Source organism: Schistocerca serialis, chromosome 3 (genome assembly GCF_023864345.2).
Source record: "Schistocerca serialis cubense isolate TAMUIC-IGC-003099 chromosome 3, iqSchSeri2.2, whole genome shotgun sequence".
NCBI classification, from domain to species: Eukaryota; Metazoa; Arthropoda; class Insecta; order Orthoptera; family Acrididae; genus Schistocerca; species Schistocerca serialis.
Window position 1 is genome coordinate 922,043,922 of NC_064640.1, and position 27,286 is coordinate 922,071,207.

Consider the following 27,286-nt stretch of genomic DNA (forward strand, 5'->3'; position numbering starts at 1 on the left):
CCCTGTAAGGAGAATTATTTCCTTGAACTTCAGAGACGTGGTCTAAAGATGATCTAGATATGATCGAAACCGGCTATCAGTGACATGTGACTTTTAATTTATAATAAAAATTGCGATCGAGACTGATTATTATTTCGAACTAGATGTATATTCGACCGGTCAGTAACCATAAGCTACCATTCCCCACTAGCCCGGAAAAGTTTGATGAAAATTTCATGCACTTTCTGGAATTTAATTTGTTTGCTCAGTACTGAACTCCACTACACTACTGCATGATAGTGATCACGGCGTGTCATGAGTTGACACCCGGGCAAGACAAAAAGTGAGAAGTAATTGCAGCCACCATTCTAGTTTTCACAGCCCATGGAACATTCAAATCAGGGTAGGTTGCGGGTTTCCAAGACGTTGTCCTACAAAACACACCTCGTATTATTCATCCGAGAGAAAACCGAATGCCAAGCTAAGCGCATTCAACATAAAACTCTCAGTATTTTCTGCATACAGGGTATAACAACACTGTTCAATGGATTGACTAATATGACCGGCAGCAAATAATCCTCCTTGGTATTTCAGAATATTACACAGTCCCATATCATGAATGTATACAGTGTGCGCGAAACTTTAGGGTCAATATATATGGGTGTTAACCTTAGTACATTGAGATAAGAAACTTATGAAATGAATACTCAAGTTACTACTGAAAAAAGCAACTTACACCTTATAGCAACAACTAAGCTCATTGCAAGACTGGGAGTCTCGATGCACGCATTGCATGATATCCATCGACACAACTGATCTCTGATCTTTTAGCACCATTGCTTACTGGTGTTATTTGTGATAGGATGTAATAGCTGCTGCCCAGTACTTTTTACACTGTGTTCTTTGAAAGGTGCATTTCACGGACAAGTGGACGGTTGCTAATTGATGCAGTTGTTCTTTACGAAGCGCGCTCGGTTTACAAACACGTAAATCACGTGTAATCTTCATTCAAGACCTTGTATGGTCTAAACTATTAATATCCGACCGTTGGCTCCTTATCTCAAAATACTCAGTTTATACTCTATAGCCCATATAACTTTGAGAGGTATTACAGAATTGTAGCTCGAAACGATAGAAACCAATCATTCGAATCACACGATACATCATCCGAAATTAGGCTTCGCTGACGGACCATGAGAGAAGAGCCGAACTTGTAAGATTTCAGGCATGTATTGTGCAAAAGTTACGGTTTCCCTGGAAACGTGTAAAATATGTATTTGGTTGCGAGCTGTGTGTGAGTGGTATAAGAACTTTATTAAGACCAGCAGGAACTAATCCACCACCACACCTAAAAAGTGGGCAGTTATTCGTATTTCAAAGGCATGGAGTACAACGGCCACAGACAACTGCTATCCGATCTGAAAGTTTCTTGGAAACAAGGCGACGTGTAACTTTAAGATTCGTATATGTACTATAATTTCAGTTCATTAGGTGAGAATTTTGAGGATGGGATGTGAAGCGGACGATAATGCAAAATTGCCGAGGAACTGGATGTATGAATAAATGCTATTAAAAGGCACAAACCCCCAGTTATCGATAACTTTTGAGTATCCTTGACAACGATGATGTGAAAACCGGTTATCGTAAAAGGCAAATATGGATACAACTACGGTTTAACAAAACTATTCACATGGAGTGTAAAGCAACCAATCAGTGGAGACGAATGAGTGCTAAAGTAGAGTAATTTATCCTATGACAGTTGTAATGGTGTTCACTGCTATAAATGGTTCAAATGGCTCTGAGCACTATGGGACTCAACTGCTGTGGTCATCAGTCCCCTAGAACTTAGAACTAATTAAACCTAACTAACCTAAGGACATCACACACATCCATGCCCGAGGCAGGATTCGAACCTGCGACCGTAGCAGCAGCGCGGCTCCGGACTGGAGCGCCTAGAACCGCACGACCACCGCGGCCGGCTCACTGCTATAAATACTCGTGTGCATATTTTCATTGCATTGGCAGTGATCTGCAGAATAAATCTCGTATTTCAAGTTGTATTAAATGATCATCTTTAACGTGTTACACTTTTAGCTGTGAAACTAGAAGCAAATGTCAAACACTTATATTTCCAATTCTTACTACAATACTCTCAGCGAAATAACATTTGGCAGAAGCACGAAACCACTAACGAAATTGCTTTTCTTTGCGACGTAAATGCTGTCGCTCTAATGTGCGACGATCGAGTGCCGCCTTCCGCAGCCGAACACAGTGTCGGGTTTCTTCATCTCTTATCGGACCGAATCTCTCGTGGCACTGAACTCAATTTTTCGTAACGCGAAGTCTATGCAGCGATTTAATTCATGCCATTATATCTTAATAGCTGTGTATCGTGAAGTGGAGGACGCGAGGAACTTCAAATAAAAATATAACGTTATCAGATTACAGCAGACATCATTGTCCTCAGAAACTACCTCAGATGCTAAATTTGGAGACTTTTTTGTTTTCTGTTCTTAAAAATATGGTAATCGTATTAGTGAGGAGCAAGAAGACTGTAGTATCTCATTGAGTGACTGGCTATCACATACTTCAGAATCATTAGAAATACTTATGTTTTGGTGTTATTATTTTTTTACGCTTCAAGTAGCACAAAATCAAAATGTTCAAATGTGTGTGAAATGTTATGGGACTTAACTGCTAAGGTCATCAGTCCCTAAGCTTACACACTACTTAACCTAAATTACCCTAAGGACAAACACACACACCCATGCACGAGAGAGGTCTCGAACCTCCCCCGGTACCAGCCGCACAGTCCATGACTGCAGAACCTAAGACCGCTTGGCTAATCCCGTCAAGTAGCACAGTTAATGGTATTTGTAGACACGTAGCTACAAAAAGTATTCCACGGTAGATGAAGATTTCCTATAATTATATGCACAGTGACTAGCGAAACACGAGCATCTTCTTAGTGGCCTGTTGATCCATTGCACTACAGCAGCTATTGTGCGTGGCATGGATGCGACAAGTCTTCTGTAGGTACGTAACACCTCACGTTTGTCCCCAAAAATTACGGCCAGGTGTTTGCTGATTGCGGACGTGACATTTGATAGATGTGTTCGGTATGGTTCACATAAGTGAATTTGCTGGCCAAGTAAGTTCACTGCCATGCTCCTCAAACGCTGGTAGCATGATTCTGGCTTGTGATGTGGACTGTTGTCCTGTTGGAAGAAGCCATCGCTATCCGAGAAGCCATCTAAACGTACGTCTACGTCTTCGTACATAAGCCGCAAGCCACCGTGTGATGCATGGTGGGGCTACAACGTACGACTACTAGTCATTTCCTTTGCTATCCCACTCACTTATAGAGGGAGGGAAAACGACTGTTTGTAAATATCCATACGAGCCCCAATTTGTCTCATCTTGTTTTCTATTTATCTGTTTGCTGTCCATATAACAATCAGTTTTCGGACATTTCATACATTTAGTTCACATATACAAAGCTTTATTTCACACACACACACACACACGTGTGTGTGTGTGTGTGTGTGTGTGTGTGTGTGTTTGTGTACGAGCACATACAGGGTGTTTCAAAAATGACTGGTATATTTGAAACGGCAATAAAAACTAAACGAGCAGCGATAGAAATACACCGTTTGTTGCAATATGCTTGGGACAACAGTACATTTTCAGGCAGACAAACTTTCGAAATTACAGTAGTTACAATTTTCAACAACAGATGGCGCTGCAGTCTGGGAAACTCTATAGTACGATATTTTCCACATATCCACCATGCGTAGCAATAATATGGCGTAGTCTCTGAATGAAATTACCCGAAACCTTTGACAACGTGTCTGGCGGAATGGCTTCACATGCAGATGAGATGTACTGCTTCAGCTGTTCAATTGTTTCTGGATTCTGGCGGTACACCTGGTCTTTCAAGTGTCCCCACAGAAAGAAGTCACAAGGGTTCATGTCTGGCGAATAGGGAGGCCAATCCACGCCGCCTCCTGTATGTTTCGGATAGCCCAAAGCAATCACACGATCATCGAAATATTCATTCAGGAAATTAAAGACGTCGGCCGTGCGATGCGGCCGGGCACCATCTTGCATAAACCACGAGGTGTTCGCAGTGTCGTCTAAGGCAGTTTGTACCAACACAAATTCAAGAAGAATGTCCAGATAGCGTGATGCAGTAGTCGTTTCGGATCTGAAAAATGGGCCAATGATTCCTTTGGAAGAAATGGCGGCCCAGACCAGTACTTTTTGAGGATGCAGGGACGATGGGACTGCAACATGGGGCTTTTCGGTTCCCCATATGCGCCAGTTCTGTTTATTGACGAAGCCGTCCAGGTAAAAATAAGCTTCGTCAGTAAACCAAATGCTGCCCACATGCATATCGCCGTCATCAATCCTGTGCACTATATCGTTAGCGAATGTCTCTCGTGCAGCAATGGTAGCGGCGCTGAGGGGTTGCCGCGTTTGAATTTTGTATGGATAGAGGTGTAAACTCTGGCGCATGAGACGATACGTGGACGTTGGCGTCATTTGGACCGCAGCTGCAACACAGCGAACGGAAATCCAAGGCCGCTGTTGGATCACCTGCTGCACTAGCTGCGCGTTGCCCTCTGTGGTTGCCGTACGCAGTCGCCCTACCTTTCCAGCACGTTTATCCGTCACGTTCCCAGTCCGTTGAAATTTTTCAAACAGATACTTTGTTGTATCGCTTTTCGGTCCTTTGGTTACATTAAACCTCCGTTGAAAACTTCGTCTTGTTGCAACAACACTGTGTTCTAGGCGGTGGAATTCCAACACCAGAAAAATCCTCTGTTCTAAGGAATAAACCATGTTGTCTACAGCACACTTGCACGTTGTGAACAGCACACGCTTACAGCAGAAAGACGACGTACAGAATGCCGCACCCACAGACTGCGTTGTCTTCTATATCTTTCACATCACTTGCAGCGCCATCTGTTGTTGAAAATTGTAACTACTGTAATTTCGAAAGTTTGTCCGCCTGAAAATGTACTGTTGTCCCAAGCATATTGCAACAAACGGTGTATTTCAATCGCTGCTCGTTTAGTTTTTATTGCCGTTTCAAATATACCGCTCATTTTTGAAACACCCTGTAGGTATAAAGACTGAAGGTCAGAAATTGTCAGCCTTTTGTTACAAAAACAAACTTATGGCTATCTACACTTCTTACAAAGGGACATTACAGCTTGAAATCTTCTACTGAATAACAGCTTTTCTCTGTTACCAAATGTTTCAGTTTATTCTTTAAGGTGGTTCAATTAACAATCTTGAGTTCGGATGACAGTCTGTTCTAAAACATTGTTCAGTTGTGCATGGACTATGGTCTGTAGCCTTTTAATTTTACTTGCGAATCTGTCAAAATTTTCCCTTACCTGTGTATTGTAGTTATATACGTTACTGTGTATTACATTATGTTCTGGATTTAGTTTCACAAAAATTATCGCCTGCAGGATTTGATAAGTAGATGATAAGTATTTTATATTTTCCGAAAATTTCCCTCCAAGGCTCTCTTTGCGTACCTTACCTACCACATCGAGCACGAAGCGATGCAGATGGTTTGCAATAATGTTCACTTGATCCACAGCTGCCATGGTGCTTTTCAATGCTACCATAGGTCCCATGGAAGCGCAAGTGAATGATCCCCGTAGCATGACACTGCCTCCACCAGTCTGTATCTGTGGTACTGTGTATATTTAGAGCAGTCGTTGTCCAGGATGACGACATATTTGGAAACAACTGTCGACCTAGCGTACCAAAAACCATGATTCATCAGACCAGGTGACCGGTTTCTATTGATCTGCGGTCCAATCTGGAAGACCCTGTGCCTACTGCAATTTTGACTGACGATGCCTTTGGGTAAACATGCAAACACTTAAGGGTTTTGTTCTGTGGAGCTGCATGTTCAACAATGTGTACTGAAGGGTGTGCTCCAAACACTGATGCCTGCACCACCGCTCTACTCTGTCGTCAGATCTCCCGCAGATCGCCGTCTATCCTGTTTTACAGAGCGAGCAAGCATCCGACCTCCATGTTCTGTGAGGAGGCATGGACTTCTGACACCTTGTCACCCACTTGTGGTTTCACCACCTTTCAGTAACTTTCCATTGATGCTCATGACAGTAGCACATGAACAGCGCCTGCTACGGTCGCAGGTTCGAATCCTGCCTTGGGTATGGATGTGTGTGATGTCTTATGTTAGTTAGGTTTGAGTAGTTCTAAGTTCTAGGGGACAGATGACCTTAGATGTTAAGTCTCATAGTGCTTAGAGCCATATGAACCACATGTACAGCTGACTCCTTACCCCATCTCCCACTACTTTCTGATCGTTTGCTATCCATTCGAGGTCTGAGTTCTGCAGTGCAAGGACTACAATTAAAATTTCCAGGACATGCTAACTATGCAGATGTACTTGTCAAAAAATTGGACACTTTATGCTAATGTAAATCACACACAGTTGTGCTGACAGCCCATACACATAACACACATGTCACACACATCACACCTCAACTCACAACACTTTATTCAGATGTGCATCTGTCTGCTATATAAATGCATCAATTATTGCAGATAGGGATTCTTGCAGTACAGATATAACTGCACACTGTAAATGATTAGCTGCGTGATTTTAGGTATAGGTATTTGCCTCATTGCTCTCGAACAAAAGTAAACACAATGTAGCCAGTCCCCAAAAGTATCCAAATGATCTGGTTTATCGATCATGCACTGTTACTTTCAGCTAATAGCTGCAGAGCTCCACTATTCTCAGGAAGTTTACTCTCCTTTCCATACCTGTGCTGTAAGGTCAGAGGCTCAGGGTGTGGGCATTTATTATAACAAATTAATTTTATTGTTATATACAGTAGACAAATTTTGTCATTTGACATCTATATACTGGAGTGAGAGGACCTTCAGCATCAGAGTTATCCTACTTAAAATGTTTTGACATTACGGTGTGTATAAATTACTGCAAAAGGTGGTAAACATTTACGTAAGATACTTCGACTTTACGTTGTGTATGGGCATCCAGCACACAATGCTGACTATCAAAACCAACCGTTATACACGCTGAAACATACGCACATTGATTGCTGATTGTAGATGTTTTAAATACAACTTTATGTCTACTTATTCTTACAAAAAATCTATCACTCCATGATCACTTAACACTGATGGCATCCATTTGTACTTTTCCACATTTTGATAACACAGAATACTGATGTGTATGCGTCATCCGGGCAGAACGCATCACACACACTGTTCTTAGATTTACGTACCCTGAGGTGGACAGAGGAACTGTGACAGTGCAAACAAAGTAGCGACACAAAAGTATACACTTCATTGCACTGCTATACTTAACTTAAGCTGTACAGCAACTCGTTGCATGTGCTTGCGGACAGATACAACTAAGCAGTGGTCTGTCAAGGCGTGCATTAACGAATACAATGTCAATAAGTCTATGTCCACCCTGGGCGTCACCCAATCTGTCATTGTAGTAAACAGTTGTCCCTCTGCAAAGGCTATAGGCGACTCTATTTATAGACTAAGTCTAGTAGGCTGATCTCCACTACGAACTATAGCTACAAACTGCAACCCTGAAACTCCATACTAGAACTGTCATATGCCAATGCCAAACATCAACCATCTGTTGCTGCTTGTGGCTGCCGCTAATCACAAAGTGTAAGTCCCTCTCACTGGTGGTGGCACAGAGGTTGCTGATTGGTATGTGCTTGTGGATGATGGCTAACTTCAAAGCGCCGCCCTTGGCGCCAATCAGAATCTGTCTCAGCCCACCAGCTGTGCTTTTGTGCATTGGCGAGGACACAACAAATACAGTCAAAGTACGGCTGGCAAAACTTCATAAATGTACTCAAAAGTTGCAAGATTTATGTAAGAGCCATAGTTGAACTGCAGTCTGTGTTATTAATAAACTGGAAAGTACAGATGGATGTCATCATTGTTAGATGGCTATTGAGTGACAGTCCTTTTTAATAAGAATTAGTAGATATAAATCTGTATTTAAGATATCTACCTAGCAATCCATGTGTCTGTTTCAGTGTATATAAGAGTTGGATTTCGTAGTTGGCATTGTGTGTTGGATGTTTATACACATTGTAATGTCTAAGTATCTTACGTAAAAATTTGGCTCCATTCGGCAGAATTTTGTGTATTTTTTAACATCTATGTGATTTGAGTTACCTTTAGGGGAAAACAATTTTCAAAAGTGGAAATAACTCTATTAATGAATGCTTTGTATTTTCTAATCGAGTTAGAAGTATTGTAAACATCCAACCACTTCACGTATTTCAGCAGTTTCCCGAATTTCTCATTTTTTTTATTGATTTACTATCTTCCTGATTTTTTATCCTGACAAGGTTCAACATTTAAGACAAGATACTGCATGTCATGATGAGATAGTCTGTTTACTATTGGTTTTATGATATGATTTTTTTCCTTGTATTTGTCTACAAACATATTATCAATAGCAGTCTCAGACCATTTACATATCCCATTCGCAAAGTTCACAGTGGGAACTAAATTGAATTACAGTGTTACTGATAGCAATAATTGTTAACTGACAAAGCTTTTTAATAATTCAACATTAAAATTACCAGCAACCACTATTTCCTTGTTTTTTACTGAGAGATGGGACAACAGAGCGTCCAGATTTTTTATGAAGAGGTTTAAGTTTCCTGAAGGTGATCTGTATATACTTACTATTATAAAGGATTTATTATGAAATACTAATTCCGTTGCACAAGCTTCTAAGCGCTGCTCTGAGCAAAATTTATTAATATTAGTATTCTTGTAATCAAAGTAGTTTCTGACAAATATTATAACCCCTCCTTTCTCCATATTTTCGCTACAGAAGTAAGAAGCTAACTTGAATCCTGTAACATTTAACATATCTATACCAGTGGTCACACGCTGTAGAGAGACACAGATTATATCAACTGGTTTGCTCAAGTCTAGTTCTTCAACATAAATAAGCAACTCATTAAGCTTACCGCATTGTCCTCAGATATTCTGATGCATTAAGGATAACAGATTTTGTGAACTGGCCGAATTACAACCGGATGAACGTAACTTTCTGTCAGTTTTTGAATATCTCTAGCTTCAATCAGTTACTGTCTGCGTGAATTGTGTACATTAAAATTTGCTTTCTGGCTGCCTGTTTTATCAATGTGAATGTCATTTTCAGCCTTGTCCCTGAACATCTTTTGTTTCTACCCTCCCTACCCTGAAAAACTGCTGTTTTGTCACTTGCAACCACTGGTAGTTTTCCATTTGTGATAGTACCCCCCTCAAGTATTTGCTATTGGTCCAGACAGTTTTCCCTTCCCTTTCCTGTTGAGATGTAAGTATATGGGTAGGTATGTAGTCCCACCTGCTGATAGTCAACAATAACCACACCAATGTAAGACCACATACCTGATCCCAGCAGCCGTTCCACCTCTAAATTAACTCTCCTAACAGAAGAGTTTAAATGGGGCTGCTCATGGCGCCTCAAAACAGACGCAAGCCCAACACCAGTATGTCTCGCTGCTGAAGCTATGTTTACCAGGTCACTCTCAGTTGAATTATTAGCTTTCCTGTCAATGCTGTTGCCCACCCCACCCATTATTACCACGGTGTCTTCCTTTGTCAAGTCTTAGCAAAGTGAACCTACATCCTCTATCTACTTGCTCTAGGTTTAGGAAACCATGTAACCTGACCCTAGTTCATCCTGCAACAGCTGATCAACACCTCTACCATGTGAGATACCTATCAACAAAAGTTTCTTCTTCTTCACAACTTTTTCTGACTTCCTACTTTCCAAACACTCCTGCATCTACTCGTGGTTCATTAGTTTCCAACTGTGACAACAGATCCAACCTGTTTTCCACATTCACAACAACACTGTCTGAGAAAGTAATATTCCTATTTCTTCTATAACCTGTTGTCATTTCCCACCTCTCTTTCCCTTTCTCACCCCCTTAACCTTTCCATACATTATTTTGCTTCATTTAGTTGCGCCTGAAAGGCAGCAATCTTCTGCTCCTGTGCCACTATCTTCCTATCTCTACAGCAAATCATGCACAACCAATTTGCCTTGTTCATTTCCCCAATTTCCATTCTGCTATAGTCACCCACATGAAAGAAACTGAAACAATTCCCACACCATACACGGAACTAACAGTCCAACGGCAGGTCATACGCTTCTCACTTATCGCAAAGAAATTTTAGCTTTATTATAAGTTAAACAAGAATAACTTCCTAGACTACTTAATTAACATATTAAATTTCTTAGAAAGTTTTGGCCTAAGGTTCGGATACTAATTCAGGACTTCCGAAGAAACAGAAACGATGAAACCTGTATTCTCTACGTAACAAAAAGTAAACAAGGAACTGAGCCTACACTACATAAACTTTTCATTTATTTCGGAACTTTTCACTTCGGTTACTTACTAAATAATCAAATGGATGGCGTGTAAGAATATGCTAAAACACAAACTGTACTTTATTGAGATGTTCACGTAACTTACACTACACAATACCGTAAACAAGTAACAAGCTAAATTTTGTATACATATGACTTACTATTTGGAAACAAATACTACGAGAGTGTGAACCAGCAATCTCCTGTTGGAAAGAGGGTGATAACGTGGTGAGAGAAGAGAGTAGGAAGAGATGAACAGACCGAGAGGAGGGAAGAAAGTTACGGGCACAGATATGAGGGAGCAGGAGATGGCCAGAGTGAGGAGGAGCGTGAAATGAGCAGAGAAGGGGAAGAGGAGAAGAAGGAAAGAAACAGGGAGAGGAATGGATGGATAGAGGATGGAAAGAGAAGAAAGGCAGAGAGAGGTAGGAGGTGGAGACGGGTAGAGTCGGCGAGAAGGAAATACAAAGATGAAGGAAGAGGAAATAGACAGAGAGGGAGAGAATGAAGGAGAGGGAAGGAGGAGATGGATATAGGGGGAAAGATCAGATGGACAGAGGGGGAGGAGCAGATGAAAGAGAGAGGGACAGGAGGAGATGTCCAAAGAGGGGGCATCACGAGATGGACCAACAGAACTGGAATAAATACATGCCTGGCCAAAGCATGGTACTCAGCTAGTATTTTGTGACAATGTACACAGAAGGTAGTGGGAGATATGTTTCCTTGTAGTAGTTGTGTCAGTCTCGCACTGAGAGTGTGCATTTATGTGAAAAATTAGCTGCAATTATATAAAAATACAGAATAAGCCGAGCATTTTGCTGATAATTGTGCTAAGTTATGAAAGTTGAAGGCAGCCATTAATTATTGTAATACTGGCACGCATTTTTGGTGGGTTAGACAATAGTCATCACAGTTCGCCCAGAGGAGTAACATTTTTGCAGAATTTACCAATACATATTAAATTATAATGTCAAAGTATCCTACGTTAATATTTGCCGAGATTCTGAGCAACACGCTGATTTCATTAATTTATACACTCAAAGTATCTTACCTGATAATATTTGCAGCCATTCCTTAAGTAGGATAATTCTGATGCCGATTGTCTTCTGACTACAACGAACTAACCTCAAACGATGCAACTCACGGAACTGACATAATACACTACTGGCCATTAAAATTGCTACACCACGAAGATGACGTGCTACAGACGCGAAATTTAACCGAGAGGAAGAAGATGTTGTGATATGCAAATGATTAGCTTTTCAGAGCATTCACACAAGGATAGCGCAGGTGGCGACACCTACAACGTGCTGACATGAGGGAAAATACCAACCTATTTCTCATATACAAACAGCAGTTGACGGGCGTCCCTGGTGAAACGTTGTTGTGATGCCTCGTGTAAGGAGGAGAAATGTGTACCATCACGTTTCCGACTTTGATAATGGTTGGTTTATCTTATCACGACATTGCTGCTCGCATTGGTCGAGATTCAATGACTGTTAGCAGAATATGGAATCGGTGGGTTCAAGAGGGTAATACGGAACGCCGTGCTGGATCCCAACGGCCTCGTATCACTAGCAGTCGAGATGACAAGCATCTTATCCGCATGGCTGTAACGGATCGTGCAGCCACGTCTCGATCCCTGAGTCAACAGATGGGGACGTTTGCAAGACAACAACCATCTGCACGAACAGTTCGACGACGTTTGCAGCAGCATGGACTATCAGCTCGGAGACCATGGCTGTGGTTACCCTTGGTGCTGCATCACAGAGAGGAGCGCCTACGATGGTGTACTCAACGACGAACCTGGGTGCACCAATGGGAAAACGTCACTTTTTCGGATGATTCCAGGATCTGTTTACAGCATCATGATGGTCGCAACCGTGTTTGGCGACATCGTGGTGAACGCGCATCGGAAGTGTGTATTCGAAATCGCCATACTGGCGTATCACCTGGCGTGATGGTATGGGGTGCCATTGGTTACACGTCTCGGTCACCTCTTGTTCGCATTGACGGCACTTTGAACAGTGGACGCTACATTTCAGATGTGTTACGACCCGTCGCTCTACCCTTCATTCGATCCCTGCGAAACCCTACATTTCAGCAGGATAATGCACGACCGCATGTTGCAGGTCCTGTACGGGCCTTTCTGGATACAGAAAATGTTCGACTGCTGCCCTAGCCAGCACATTCTCCAGATCTCTCACCAATTGAAAACGTCTGGTCAACGGTGGCCGAGCAACTAGCTCATCACAATACGCCAGTCACTACTCTTGAGGAGCTGTGGTATCGTGTTGAAGCTGCATGGGCAGCTGTACCTGTGCACGCCATCCGAGCTCTATTTGACTCAATGCCCAGGCGTATCAAGGCCGTTATTACGGCCAGAGGTGGTTGTTCTGGGTACTGATTTCTCAGGATCTATGCACCAAAATTGCGTGAAAATGTAATCACATGTCAGTTCTAGTATAATATATTTGTCCAATGAATACTTGTTTATCATCTGCATTTCTTCTTGATGTGGCAATTTTAATGGGCAGTAGTGTAATTAAATTAATTTTTCCTGACAGAGCAAAGGCCTAGAATGTATTGAAAACTGCCTGAGGGCAGTGGAGCTCTGTGGTTACTGTCTGAGAACAACAGTGCATGGCTGATAAATTATTCAGACCTTTCGGATGATTTGGAGCACAAGCTACATTTTGATTGGTGTTGCTCGAGAGCAGTGAGTTGAAGACCTGCAGTTAACGTCAGACAGCTAATTATTTAGAATATGTGGTTATATTTGCATTGCACGGATATTATCTGCAAGGATAGACACATATACACAGCAGGCAGATACATGTCAGCATAAAAAAGCAATTGGATCCTCCCGGCAATTGGCTGAGTGCACGATGACATTTCGCAGTTGGTCGAGAGCAAAATGAGGAAGGATAGTGGAGACAAATGATCTTGAATGTAACACGTACAACTGCCACAGCACCAGAAACGCTGACAGCAACAAAATGCTGATGTCGCCAGTTCTTGGAATGCTGACATTGTAATGCGCTGACACAGTGAAATTTTTAGTGAGATGACGCTAACAAATGCTGATATCAGCGTTTTTCCAGAACGCCCTCTTCCATCATACTGACGTGTCTCTCCATTACCATTTTTACGTTTCTTTTATCAGTATCGACACTAAAATAATTGTTTGTGTTCCACTTCTCATTGGTCATTTGTAGCACTATGCGATGTGGTGCAATTGCGTTTCGGTTCATGTCATGTGGTGTTTCAAAAGGTAAACTGAATACTCTCATGGTCCTCTGCCCGAATTCGGCAAAAGTAATCGTTACGTTACTAACTTCCCCGATCGTATGACAAAATTTGGCGATCGTTCGGTGTGTTTCATTATTCTTAAACGTGTTTCCTCATCACACAGTTTGAGATAACAGTACTAGACACGAAATCTTACTGAAGGCCTTGGATATTACAGTCTCTTAAGTTGGTGTTGTCAAGAAACCAAATGTCTATTTCTGCAATCGTGAGTCATTCTTAATTGCATTCGAATCCAAACTTAATCCTAGATTTTCGTACTGATCTTTCCTTATTTACTATTTGGGTAACCACAGAAAGTTTACCTTTTCTGGTGACTCGGAGGTGCAGGCGCACCGCAGGAGAGAGCATAGACAAACGTCCTCTCTCGGTCACTGCAACTAAGGAACTGACGAACGACGTTCTTGGGCTCGAAATCATACATATGGTTGTCCGACGTAACACCCAATGTATTAATCACTCAGATCATTTGATGGAAATGATAAGAAAATGTCCAGTGAATTTAGTAGGATAATTCTGTGTCAAAGAACTAACTTCATGGTCACGGTGATGAGAAATTTATTACGCAATGCTGTTCGTTATATAAGGCAGTGGATTAATATGTTTGTACAACCGATGATTTCTCTGAACGGGCTAGGACACAAGGAGCATAGTTCGTGTCCCAAACATGCACCGCCTAGTTAGTCTAGAGCAGTTTTTGCATCTCAGTAATGCCATCATCAGGCCCCTATGCACTCCATGTGCGATACTTGCGTACCGGAGCTATCAATATCTGGCTACTGTAAATTCGTCTTCGCAGTGTTTACTTTAATGACTTGACAGCAACCGAGAATGAAATAAACGCTTATAAGGGGAGTATTGAAACTTAAGTAAAGATTATTAAAGGATTAAAAGAGAAGCTTTTCAAACTCAGTCACATACAAACCGAAGGTGTTGCAACATGACAACAAAGGCACAAACAACAATGTCAGAATTTAGACACTGTTACGAATCATCAATAGAAAGTCAACAGTAAAATTTCTGACGAAGAATCAGCTAGCGAAGATTACACAAATGTAATTAGACTGTCACTGAGGCATTAGATTCTAAAGTTTGCAAAGCTGACGAAATACCTAGCAAGGTCAGGGAGCTTAGTCATATAAATAAACAACATTAGATAAGAAATATCGTTTCAGTACCTGAGGAGGAATCTAAACTTAGCAGTGAGACTATTAATGTAGAATCACTTAGCACAGACGAAATAAACGAAGCTGTAATTGTTATCGAAAGATTAGACACGAAAATTAGTGACGTTGTCAACACGCAAAGTAACATTGGTTGTATAAGTTGTCACAATAGAACGCCCCATTTGATGCAAAATCTGAACAAGTATGTATACTTCGTAATCAGACTTTCATTGTAGAATGTCTTCGTAAAGAGAACGCAAATGTGATTCAACTAACGTGACCAGGCTTGCGACTGCAGAAAATCTATGTTAGCTAAGAGTAAAATACTACGCTAAGCAGGCAGGCACACAAACAAATAGGCAATAGGCCTATGATTTATCGGAAGAATATAATTAGTTAAATCTGCTCTTGGTGTAAAGTGCAGTACAGCATCAAATTAAATAGTTTTGCATGTTCTGAAGCATAATTCTGAGTGGGACAAAAATAGTGCATCATGTTATACACCAGAAAAATATAATGGATGATAGTGATTGGCGGCTATTGCCTTTATTACAAATGACTTGGACCTACTAGAGACTTTGTTTGATAACAACTCCTGGTGATCGTTTAACGTAAGAATGGAGTGTAGTGGAGACATATTTTCATTTATTACCAATCATTTATGTCTACGTTCAGATTTGGCTGATAATTATAACAGTGAGACTCGAAAGTAAGCTGCTATACACAATTTTCAGATTCTGCCCATTACTAGTTACTTACGTTAGTAGATGCAGACGACGCATTTTGTGCGACATCGGTGTACCAACAATGAGAGCCAAACAAAGTATCTCTGGGTGACTATAGTAGTCTACTGCTGGAGGGAGATGGATCAGCCCGCGGTTGCAGCGGTGTTGGAAAGGCTACATGTATAAAATGTCATTTGCAGCGATTATGTAAATATTTATGTACCGTGAACCTGCGTGCAGTGCAGAGCCGAATGTGTATACAAGAAGTACGTTTTGTCAAGTAATTTGTGTAACATTTTATGAACAAGTATTAGCAGTGTTAGCCGTGCGAACTGTGTAACGTGTGACGTTGTAGTCAAACTTTTAATGTATTGGTAGTCAGCGGTTTGCAGCCTTGTCCACTATGTCCTTTGGTTTAAGTAAGGCTGTTGGCATCCCTGAATTTAAACAGGACTTATCATTTAGTAATTAGAGAGCCTTAGACCGCTCGCTAATAATTTTCTATCAGCCTCATATCGAGAGAGCCTAACTCCACAAACTACCAACTACTTCCGCACTGGGACATCCGCAGAAGGCAGTGGGTTGATCAAATTACATTTTTCGGGCTTTGCATTGACATGGCAGAATACAGATATGGCTAGTGATGAGAATAACAGAATGAAAACAGTCGATTAAGTCCGTTGTTAGAAAAAATCGACTCATTCGATTGTAGATTTAGATATTGGTCGAGTTAGTCATTCATTCTTTCAAGTGAAACCAGTGTGTGAGAGCAACCAAATGAGGAAAGTCGATTCAGTCGGTTGTAGTTCCGCGTAACGCGTGGACTATAATTCACTCATTTCTTTCTTGTGAAACCAGTCTGTGGGAGTAATCGGTTGAAAACAGACGACTCAGTCTGTTAGTTTTGCATATTTACTGAGTTATTCTCTTTTTCCTTTAAAGTGAAACCAGTCTGTAGTTTTTCTGTCACTTGAACCATATATACTAGTTCCTTCAATTGAAATAACTGTTTAATAATGTATTTAACTAAGCTAGCGGTCCATTGTTCTGAGTGAAACTAGTGTGTAATACTCTCATTAGTTGAACTAAGGCAGTAGTATACAACTGGGATACACATATCACGGAGGATAGCCCTAACATACGTGGGTACGAAAAGAAATCCCAGGAGCACGCCAAAGTTAAAATAAGCAATATACACGTTGTCGTTATTGTTTTGGGTGTTGCTGTAGCATTCAGTCTGATAACTGATTTAATGTAGCTCTCCACGCTACTATGTCGTGTGCAAGCCTTTTACTGGAAAGGTGTGATCATGTCCATTAATTACAAGCTATTTGACTCTAGACTTTATTAAAAATTTATTCAGCCTTGTATTTGTATAGAAAGTGAAATGGGTTGTGCGGAAATAACGTTACCGGCTACTTATACAACATAAGCATGCACTCAAAATCTGTTTATGGTTTTCAGCCTTCGAGAAATTGCAGGTGTAGTATTTACATAGCATGAAGAAGTGCAATTCACAGCCATGTCCTGGTAGTTCAGTCTAACAGTTAAGCAAGCCTGTCCCTCCAGCTCCATCCACGGTCGCTCCGCTATGGCCCGCTGGGAGCTAGAGATCGTTACCTAGTACGTCTGGCTGTTCTCCTGGCAGACTAGAAGCCTGGCTGCGCGCCTTTCTGTGCTGCAGGCACAGATATTACCGGTGCGATGGATAAAGGGGTCGTGAGGCGGAGATGTGTTCAGTGTAAATCAAATGAACCCTCACCCCCATTAATTTATTGTTGTTGTTGTTGTGGTCTTCAGTCCAGACACTGGTTTGATGCAGGTCTCCTGTGCAAGATTCTTCATCTCCCAGTACCTACTGCAACCTACATCCTTCTGAATCTGCTTAGTGTATTCATCACTTTGTCTCCCTCTGCGATTTTTACCCTCCACGCTGCCCTCCAGTACTAAATTGGTGATCCCTTGATGCCTCAGAACATGTCCTACCAGTTGATCTCTTCTTCTAGTCGAGTTGCGCCACAAATTTCCTTTCTCCACAATTCTATTCAATACCATCTCATTAGTTATGTGGTCCACTCATTTATTCTTCGCTGGTCGGTGTGGCCGAGCGGGTCTAGGCGCTACAGTCGCAGGTTCGAATCCTGCCTCGGGCAGGTTAGTTAGGTTTAAGTATTTCTAAGTTCTAGGGAACTGATGACCTCAGAAGTTAAGTCCCATAGTGCTCAGAGCCATTTGAACCATCTAGTCTTCAGCAATCTTCTTTAGCACCACATTTCGACAGCTTCAATTCTCTTCTTCTCTTCTTGTCATCATCCATGTTTAACTTCCATACATGGCTACACTCCACACAAATACTTTCAGAAACGACCTCCGGACATTTAAATCTATAATCGATGTTAACAAATTTCTCTTCTTCAGAAACGCTTTCCCTGCCATTGCCAGTCTACATTTTATATCCTCTCTACTTCGACCATCATCAGTTATTTTGCTCTCCAAATAGCAAAACTCATTTACTACTTTAAGTGTCTCATTACTTAATCATTCCCTCGGCATCACCCTACATAATTCGACTACATTCCATTATCCTCGTTTTGCTTTTGTTTGTGTTCATCTTATATCCTCCTTTCAAGACATTGTCCATTCCGTTCAACTGTTCTTCCAGGTCCTTTGTTGTCTGTGACAGAATTACAGTGGCATCGGCGAACCTCAAAGTTTTCATTACTTCAAAATAAATGGCTCTGAGCACTATGGAACTTAACATCTGAGGTCATCAGTCCCCTAGAACTTATAACTACTTAAATCTAAATAACCTAACGACATCACACACATCCATGCCCGAGGCAGGATTCGAACCTGCTTGGCCATATCTTTTGTTACCAAAGGATTTCTACTAGCCTTCGTCTTTTTACCCACTAGCTACTAGCTACTAGCTATCCATTCTTCTTCTGCTGTATTTCTTTCCCCATTCCTGTCAATCGTTCCCTAATGCTGTCCCTGAACTCTCTACAACCTCTCGTTCTCACAGTTTATCCAGCTCTCATCTCCTTAAATTCCCACCTTTTTGCAGTTTCTTCAGTTTTAATCTACAGTTCATAACCAATAGATTGCGGTCAGAGTCCACATCTGCCCTGGAAATGTCTTACAGTTTAAATCCTGGTTCGTAACTCTCTTTCTTACCATTATATAATCTATCTGAAACCTTCCAGTATCTCCAGCCCTCTTCCATGTATAAACCTACTTTTATGGTTCTTAAACCAAGTGTTAGCTATGATTAAGTTATGGCCTGTGAAAAAATTCGTCCAGGCGGCTTCCTCTTTCATTTCTTACCCCCATTTCATATTCACCTACTACGTTTCCTTCTCTTCCTTTTCCTACTATCGAATTCCAGTCATCCATGACTATTACATTATTTCCCTTCACGATCTGAATAATTTCTATTACCTCATCATACATTTCATCAATCTGTTCGTCATCTGCGGAGCTAGTTAGCATATAAACTTGTACTACCGTGGTAGCCTTTGGCTTCGTGTCTGTCTTGGCGTCAATAATGCGTTCACTATGCTGTTTGTATTGGTTTACCCGCACCCCTAGATGTTATTCATTATTAAACCTACTGCTGCATTACCCCTACTTGATTTTTTATTAATAACATGGGGGGTAATTTATTGTATACGATGGAATTAAGTAATCTGAGTCAGACGTGTGTTAGGTGTAAATTAGTACTAAATGGTAACCATAACATACAGCCATCACTCGTCCATCACCATACCAACCGGTGTCAACCTAAATGACCGCTGTACGACAGCCCATGTAAACACAGGACACTGACATTCATTAATCATTAGAATTAAGGATCCTAGGTTAAGTCATCCCAGTAGACTTTAGCCAATTAACGTTCTCCTGTCACCATCTCCATATCACTACCAATGATAGCCGGCATAATCACCTCAGTGCACCTACTATGTTGAAATAAGCACTCTCAACCCCACAAACGTAGGTGTAAGTTATCTACTCAGCACTCCGTGCCCAGCTAAAGTTGAAAAAAAAAATTGGAAAGCATTAAAAACAAAACAAAAAAATTCAAATTCGAAGAAAACACAAATTAACAAAATATTCCTTTTGTGCATCATATTAATTCTGTTTTCTTTTTATTTATGTATTAGTCAACACAAAATGGCAATGTATTAGCAGGAAAGCAGAAGCCAAGAAGACAGTCTTATAAGATATAGTTCTTTATATAATTCATATACCAACAACGTTGAAGGCGTAGCCACAAGTCTTGTACTTCTGTTTCAGATCGGGCAATCAAGCTGCGCAAACAACTTCTGAGTAGGCGCTAGTATGAAGCAGCTCTCAGCACATCTGTTAGGTTTCACAGGTCGTACAGTATTCAGTACTGGCCTTTGGAATGTTTCATAGTGTGAAACAAGTAAATGACGGCTACCCTCATCAAGTATAGTTTTTATTCATCTCTCATTTACATTATTTGTCTCTAAGAATGTTGGAAATCCTAGTCGCAGTTGATGCTGAAAATTAATGTATGTGAAATCACTCAAACACAGACGTAACCATCAGAGTCTTGAGCCAATCGGCTGTACCACATTAGGCAAAAAACCAGTAAAATCCGGTGAGTGAGTGAGAAACACTCATATAGCTGACGTTGCCACACGGACTAGTTTCATTCAGTTGTTTCATTTTATTAAAAAAAAAGATAAAGAAAACGACTGAACAAAAAAAAAATCGGCTAGCCAGTCGGTTGTTAAAGCCAATCCGTTAGTACATCACTAGCTATGGTCCTTCGCACGCTCTGCATTCAAAGTACAAATTTGTACATTGACCTGTCATCTGTAGCAGTACAAAAGACGCTTGTTGTGATGAAGATTGACTTTTGTTTCCTTCTTGTTGCAAATGTTAATTGGCACCCTAACAATTAGTGTCCATCCACAATTAACACCCCCTGTCGTACTGCTTCGCTGTAGATGGGATCAACCCTGGTGGGGAAAAATAATTAATTATTATCTGAATACGTGACGCTGTCAACAACTAGTGAAGATAGTCAATTGTTTGAAGTTTGTTGGAACTGTGTAGAAGGGTTTTTGAATGGTATTTGATGCCAGGTGATTGCGAGTGCTGGATATTTGGCTAGCGGCTGTGTTTAACTTAGACGCTTCCGAACTGTATTAAAGTAGCACTCACGTGCGCGGTCTCTGGATTACGTGAATGTTTTCATTAAGAAGATTTCGTCGTGAGACGGATTTACTCATCACAGAAGGCAACGAGGGTGAGTAGGCTACAGCGAACGAGACGCAGCTGTCGAGCTTACAGGGTGTTCAGGCAGAAGTACCTGACGTCACGTCTGCATTACGCATCGAGACATTCTGCTGAGAGACATTCGCGATGATAGCACGCAGATAACAGCACATTGAAGTGAGTGTTATGCTTTGCATGGAGAAGTTATTCGAATAGGACGGAAATCGGTAGATGTACAGACAAACAAATGATTACAGTTTTAGAAATATTGGATGATTTATTTAAGGGAAAGAGCTTACAAATTGAGCAAGTAAATAACGCGTCGGTCCACCTCTGGCACTTACGCAATCAGTTATTTGTCTTGGCATTGACTGATGTAACTGTATGTACTCCTGAGGGATATCGTGCCAAATTCTGTGCAAGTGGCTCATTAGATCGTCAAAATCCCGAGGTGGCTGGAGGTCCCTGCCTATAATTCTCCAAACTTTCTCGACAGTGGAGAGATCTGGCGATCTTGCTGGCCAAAGTAGTGCTTTGCAAGAATGAAGAAAAGCAGTAGAAAAACTCACCCTGTGAGGTCGGGCATTATCTTCCTGAAATGTACACCCAGGATGGCTCGCCATGAAGGGCAACCACCTGAGGCGTAGAATATCGTCGACGTACCACTATGCTATAAGGATGGCGCGAACGACAACCAAAGGGGTCCATCTGTGAAATGAAATGGCACCGGAGACCGTAACTCCTGTTTGTCGAGCTGTAGGACAGCCACAGTCAAGTTGGCATACCACCACTGTCCGGGGAGTCTCCAGACACATCTTCGTTGGTCATCGGGGCGCAGATCGAAGCAGGACTCGTCACTGAAGAACATATTACGCCAGGAAATCAGATTCCACGCCGAATGTGCCTGACACAACTGCAAACCGGCTTGTTGGGGTACAGAGGTCAATAGTAGTTGGTGTAAGGGCTCTGTGAGCTGAGCCCCGTTTTTGTGAGCTGCCTATTTCGTGATTGAAATTGTCTGCATTATTTACCAAAATACACACAGGACCCTTAATGTCACTGCTTACTTAATAGGCTCATAAATCATAACTCATAACCTGGAACTTATAACCTCTATGACCTGTTTTATGATCAATGATCAACAACGATCACTGGATTGATAAATGATGTTCAGTGGTAAATGATGGTCAGTGTAAATGATGGTCTGTGGTCAATGATGATGATCAGTAGTCATTGGTGATCTGGTCAGTGATAGTCGGTGGGCAATGATTGGGAGTGGTTGGTTGGTTGGTTTGGGGAAGGAGACCAGACAGCGTGGTCATCGGTCTCATCGGATTAGGGAAGGATGGGGAAGGAAGTCGGCCGTGTCCTTTCAGAGGAACCATCCCGGCATTTGCCTGGAGCGATTTAGGGAAATCACAGAAAACCTAAATCAGGATGGCCGGACGCGGGATTGAACCGTCGTCCTCCCGAATGCGAGTCCAGTGTCTAACCACTGCGCCACCTCGCTCGGTGATTGGGAGTGGTCAATGATGGCCTATGGTCAACGATGATGATTATTGGCCATTGATGGTCAGTGCTTGGTGGTCCTTAACGGTCAATGATGATGGTCACTGGATTGCTTCAATGACCGATGACATTCAGTGGTCAATGATTATGAACAATGGCCAGTGATGACGATAAATGGCCAGTGATGAAGATTAGAAGTCATGACGATGCTTGGCGATCAATAATGGTCAGTAGTTAACGATGGTCTGTCATCACTGGGTTCTGTAGTAGATTTAGCTTGCTGTGCCTTCAGTACATGTTCTCTAACCATCTGAAACATAAAGAAAATGAATACTATTGAGACAATGATGCAGTGAGTTGCCAGTACTTCAAACACATTGTTTCATTCAACAACTGTGTGATGCAAAGTGGGATTTACACTGAAGTTGTGTAATCATAATATGATAGCGGAAGCAATGAAACAGGAAAGGAAGTGAGATACGTACTATAGTTTCAATCATTCTTACTCACTGAGCGTACAGGCAAGAACTGGCAAGGTAGCTCAAACTATACCTCTTAAATGTAGAAGACCGTTCCTGAGTCGACTTCAACTAATCCAGCCCTCTTTGTGAATGCTGTGAAGAAGCCTGATAAAAGATGCTTTCATCATTATAGCCCACTGTCAATCATCATTAACCACCACCTATCATTGACCATTGATTATCATTGACCACTGACCATCTTTTACCACTGACCATCGTTGACTAATCCAGTGATCATCATTGGCCACTAATCAGCATAATTCACCACTGACCATAATTGACCACCGACTATCATTATTGATCAGTGATCATGATCATTGACTACTGACCATCATTCACCGCTGACCATCCCTGGCCACTCCAGTGACCATCATTGACAGCTGATCAGAAAATAGGTTACAGGTTATAGGTTGCAGTTCTTGGGTTATGATTATGGATAATAGGTTATGGGCTATGAGAGTTATTAAGTAGTGCCAATTAGTCAGCTGCATGAATTTTAACAAGCAATACGGGCAATTTAGATGTGAAACTATTTATTTTGAAACCCCGTTGTGCTTACAAAGTGCGCAAAATGCTATAATTTTTGAGAAATAATACACTGTTATTTTCATGGAGATCAGTTATTATACTTTCGTGTGTGTGTGTGTGTGTGTGTGTGTGTGTGTGTGTGTGTTTGTGTGCTCGTGGTCGTGCGGTAGCGTTCTCGCTTCCCGTGCCCGGGTTCCCGGGCTAGATTCCCGGCGGGGTCAGGGATTTTCTCTGCCTCGTGATGACTGGGTGTTGTGTGATGTCCTTAGGTTAGTTAGGTTTAAGTAGTTCTAAGTTCTAGGGGACTGATGACCATAGATGTTGAGTCCCATAGTGCTCAGAGCCATTTGAACCATTTTGTGTGTGTGTGTGTTATTTCACACAGTGAATCAAAAAATTTATTTCCGAGATAACACTACTCTCTCACTAATTAACACACTCAGTAGCTATCACCTTCCCCAATAGGTTACACCGCAGTAACGTTAATAATCTGTGGAGAATTTAATATAGATTTTCTAATGGATTCTGGTAGGAAAAATGATCTGGAAACCTTATTTGGATCCTACAGTTTGATTCCAGTAGTGAACTTTCCAACATGGGTGATAAAGACAGCAGGCCGCGAATTGATAGACAGCTCTGTACAAAAAAGAAACTCAGGGTGGCTAACACTAACAGAGGCAAACAAAACACCTCTGGAATCTACCAGATCACATGGTGCAACTCAATTTCTACTGGACATAGAAGTAGCAATTTCAGCATCAGACACACTGAAAACAGAGCGGAACTTAAGTAACAGAAGTCATTCCACATTTGCTGATCGCCTTGCGGACATGAAACACAGACCAATAGACATAAGCCGGCCGGAGTGGCGGAGCGGTTCTAGGCGCTACTGTCTGTAACCGCGTGACCACTACGCTCACAGGTTCGAATCCTGCCTCGGGCATGGATGTGTGTGATGTCCTTAGGTTAGTTAGGTTTAAGTAGTTCTAAGTTCTAGGGGACTGATGACCTCAGCTGTTAAGTCCCATAGTGATCAGAGCCATTTTTTGAACAGACATAAACAAAGACATAAAAATTTGTGGTTGGAATATCGAAATTTCGGTTTTAGAGACGAGTTTTAGACATGTGAGTAACAATGGCAATTCTTAGTGCATTTTAAGCTGAAAGTTAGACCATCAGTAGTACTCAAGTGTGAGTTTTTGCCACCAATGTTTATGCATTTTGATGAATTTAATGCATAGTAAAAAAATTTGGAACTATAGTCATCTACTAACTTATAGATTATTTAAGTTATGCCAATAAGTGGGCTGCCTGAATTTGAATAAATAATACGGACTATTTAGATGCGAAAATATATAAATTGAAAATTGAGTGAAATCTTACATACTTTGAAAAATAATGCATTTTTATTTTATTCGGATTTTCGTTGAGGTTTGTACTTATACTTTCATGTTATGGTGCTCATGCTTGCTGAGTGAGTGTGTGTGTGTGTGTATGTCATATGTTATTGCATGTGTGTGTTTGGTTTAGAGATACTGGGTCTCTCTTTCTACACCATCTTCCATGGGGATGTTTCATTTCTGTTATAGTCTTTGAGTACGACGTGCGTTTAAACATAATAGAAGTTCTCGCTGCGTATTACGAAAAATATGCAGTTTATGTGCTACATCACAATATAATCGTCAAAACAAACCGCCTTCATCCTTTCTTCCTTCTTTATGTGGTGTTTGTTCAGTTATTTTGCCTTTTGGCTAGATTTTCGATATGTTACTATGTGTTTTCAAATCGCATATTTTTATTAGATGCCTGTATTACTTAATAACTGATTTTAGGAAGTAAAGCCTATAAAAGTTCATAAAGCCTCGCACCATGGTTCTGATTGGTTTATACTGCGATCTTTTTCATAAGTTGTTGTTCAGTGTCGGCTCTGTTAGGAGCGGCTAAGGCGGTGGGCGGAAAAAATTCATTGGGACAATTTTTGTGATGAGGCCATTTATTGGCAGAAAATGCATTCAAATGGGCAACATGAGTCAGGCCTAGGGAGGCGAGGGTGAGCCAGAGCATAGTGGTAGGCGATGCATAGTTCACATCAAACTAGGGCGAAGTTAATGAAAAGTGGTGTCTGCCATTCTGACTAGTCTGAATGGCATGACAGCTACAGAAACAAAGTCCACTGCACCGCAGCACCGGGAGGGCAGGTGGTGTTCACAGCTACGGGGCAAGCGTCAGAGAGAGCATTTCACCCACGGGCGGAAGGGTACATCCAGCACGGCTACGCAGCTTCCTCTGCCCTGATTGGTCAGAAGCCGAGAAACCCGCGGGGGCGGCATGGAAAGTTCCAAAGCGTGGCCTGGTCAGCGTCGCCTAGGTGGCGTTACCTCTTCAGCACACGAGGGAGGTGCGTGATCGAGATTGCCCACCGCAGTGCTGACTTGCTGTTGCCAGACTGTGGGACTAGAAAATTACAGGCAGCTGAAGCTGCCGTCTAATGCTTGACCATAACGAGAAAATGAAGTAAACCTTTTCAAATAAATTAACGATAGAATCCCCTACTATCTGGTTCAACCTTACACTCCTCCCCCTTCCATAGGAGCGAAGACTATATTTGAATTCGCTCAATGTAATTGTTATTTAAATGTAGACAATTTTAAGAATGAGATTTTCACTCTGCAGCGGATTGTGCGCTGATAGGAAACTTCCTGGCAGATTGAAACTGTGTGCCCGACCGAGACTCGAACTCGGGACCTTTGCCTTTCGCGGGCAAGTGCTCTACCAACTGAGCTACCGAAGCACGACTCACGCCCTGTCCCCACAGCTTTACTTCTGCCAGTACCTCGTCTCCTACCTTCCACACTTCACAGAAGCTCTCCTGCGAACCTTGCAGAACTAGCACTCCTGAAAGAAAGGATATTGCGGAGACATGGCTTAGCCACAGCCTGGGGGATGTTTCCAGAATGAGATTTTCACTCTGCAGCGGAGTGTGCGCTGATATGAAACTTCCTGGCAGATTAAAACTGTGTGCCCGACCGAATGAAAATACATGACTTAACAAGTGTGAATAAAACATCTTAGAAATTAATAGTTTGAATCAAGCATACACGCCAAGTGTCTTTGTTTTTCAAAACCACTGAAGTTACACGCAAGACTGAGTGGCGCGTTGTGTTGTCCTCAGCGGGCAGCGCACAAGCTGCCGGCTAGAGTGGATGTGGCGGTGGCCAGGCCCGTCCACTGGAACTCAGCGCAGTGGGGTACGAGGGGAGGTTCACACGTTTCACACACATTTAAAAATGTGCAGATGTTAATTCATCAGACTGTATTTCATCTAATCCTTTCTCATCTAGTTGTTCAATTTCAGTTTCTTGTGCTGTATGATCATACCACAATCCGCTTTAATGATTTATTCACTGTTCTTCAATATTATGTATTTGTATCTTCTCTCTTTCTGTTGTGTTTAAGGTTTTTAAAACCTTATATGCCATTTGTTGTTTTCCGTAGATATCATGTTCGATATTAGAAATAAACCTATCCCAAAGTTCTTGATGTGCTTTCCTTACTACACATTTAGCGTTATTTCATTTCTCCTCATAGTATTGTTTGTTCTCAATAGTGGGGAGCTTAAGTGTTTTATGTATGCATCCATTTTTTCTTTGACAGCTTTCATTATATCCTCGTTTCAAATTTTTAGGCCTTTTCTTTTCCTTATCCTTTTCTTTTTACCAAGAGCTTCTCATGTTACTCCGCATACAGTATTCTTCAGAGTTTGCCATTCTCCTTCTACTGTATATTGTCATTATTTTGTAAATTTGCTAGTTCTTCATTTAATCTCCTTGGTCGGGGTGTCTGATACTG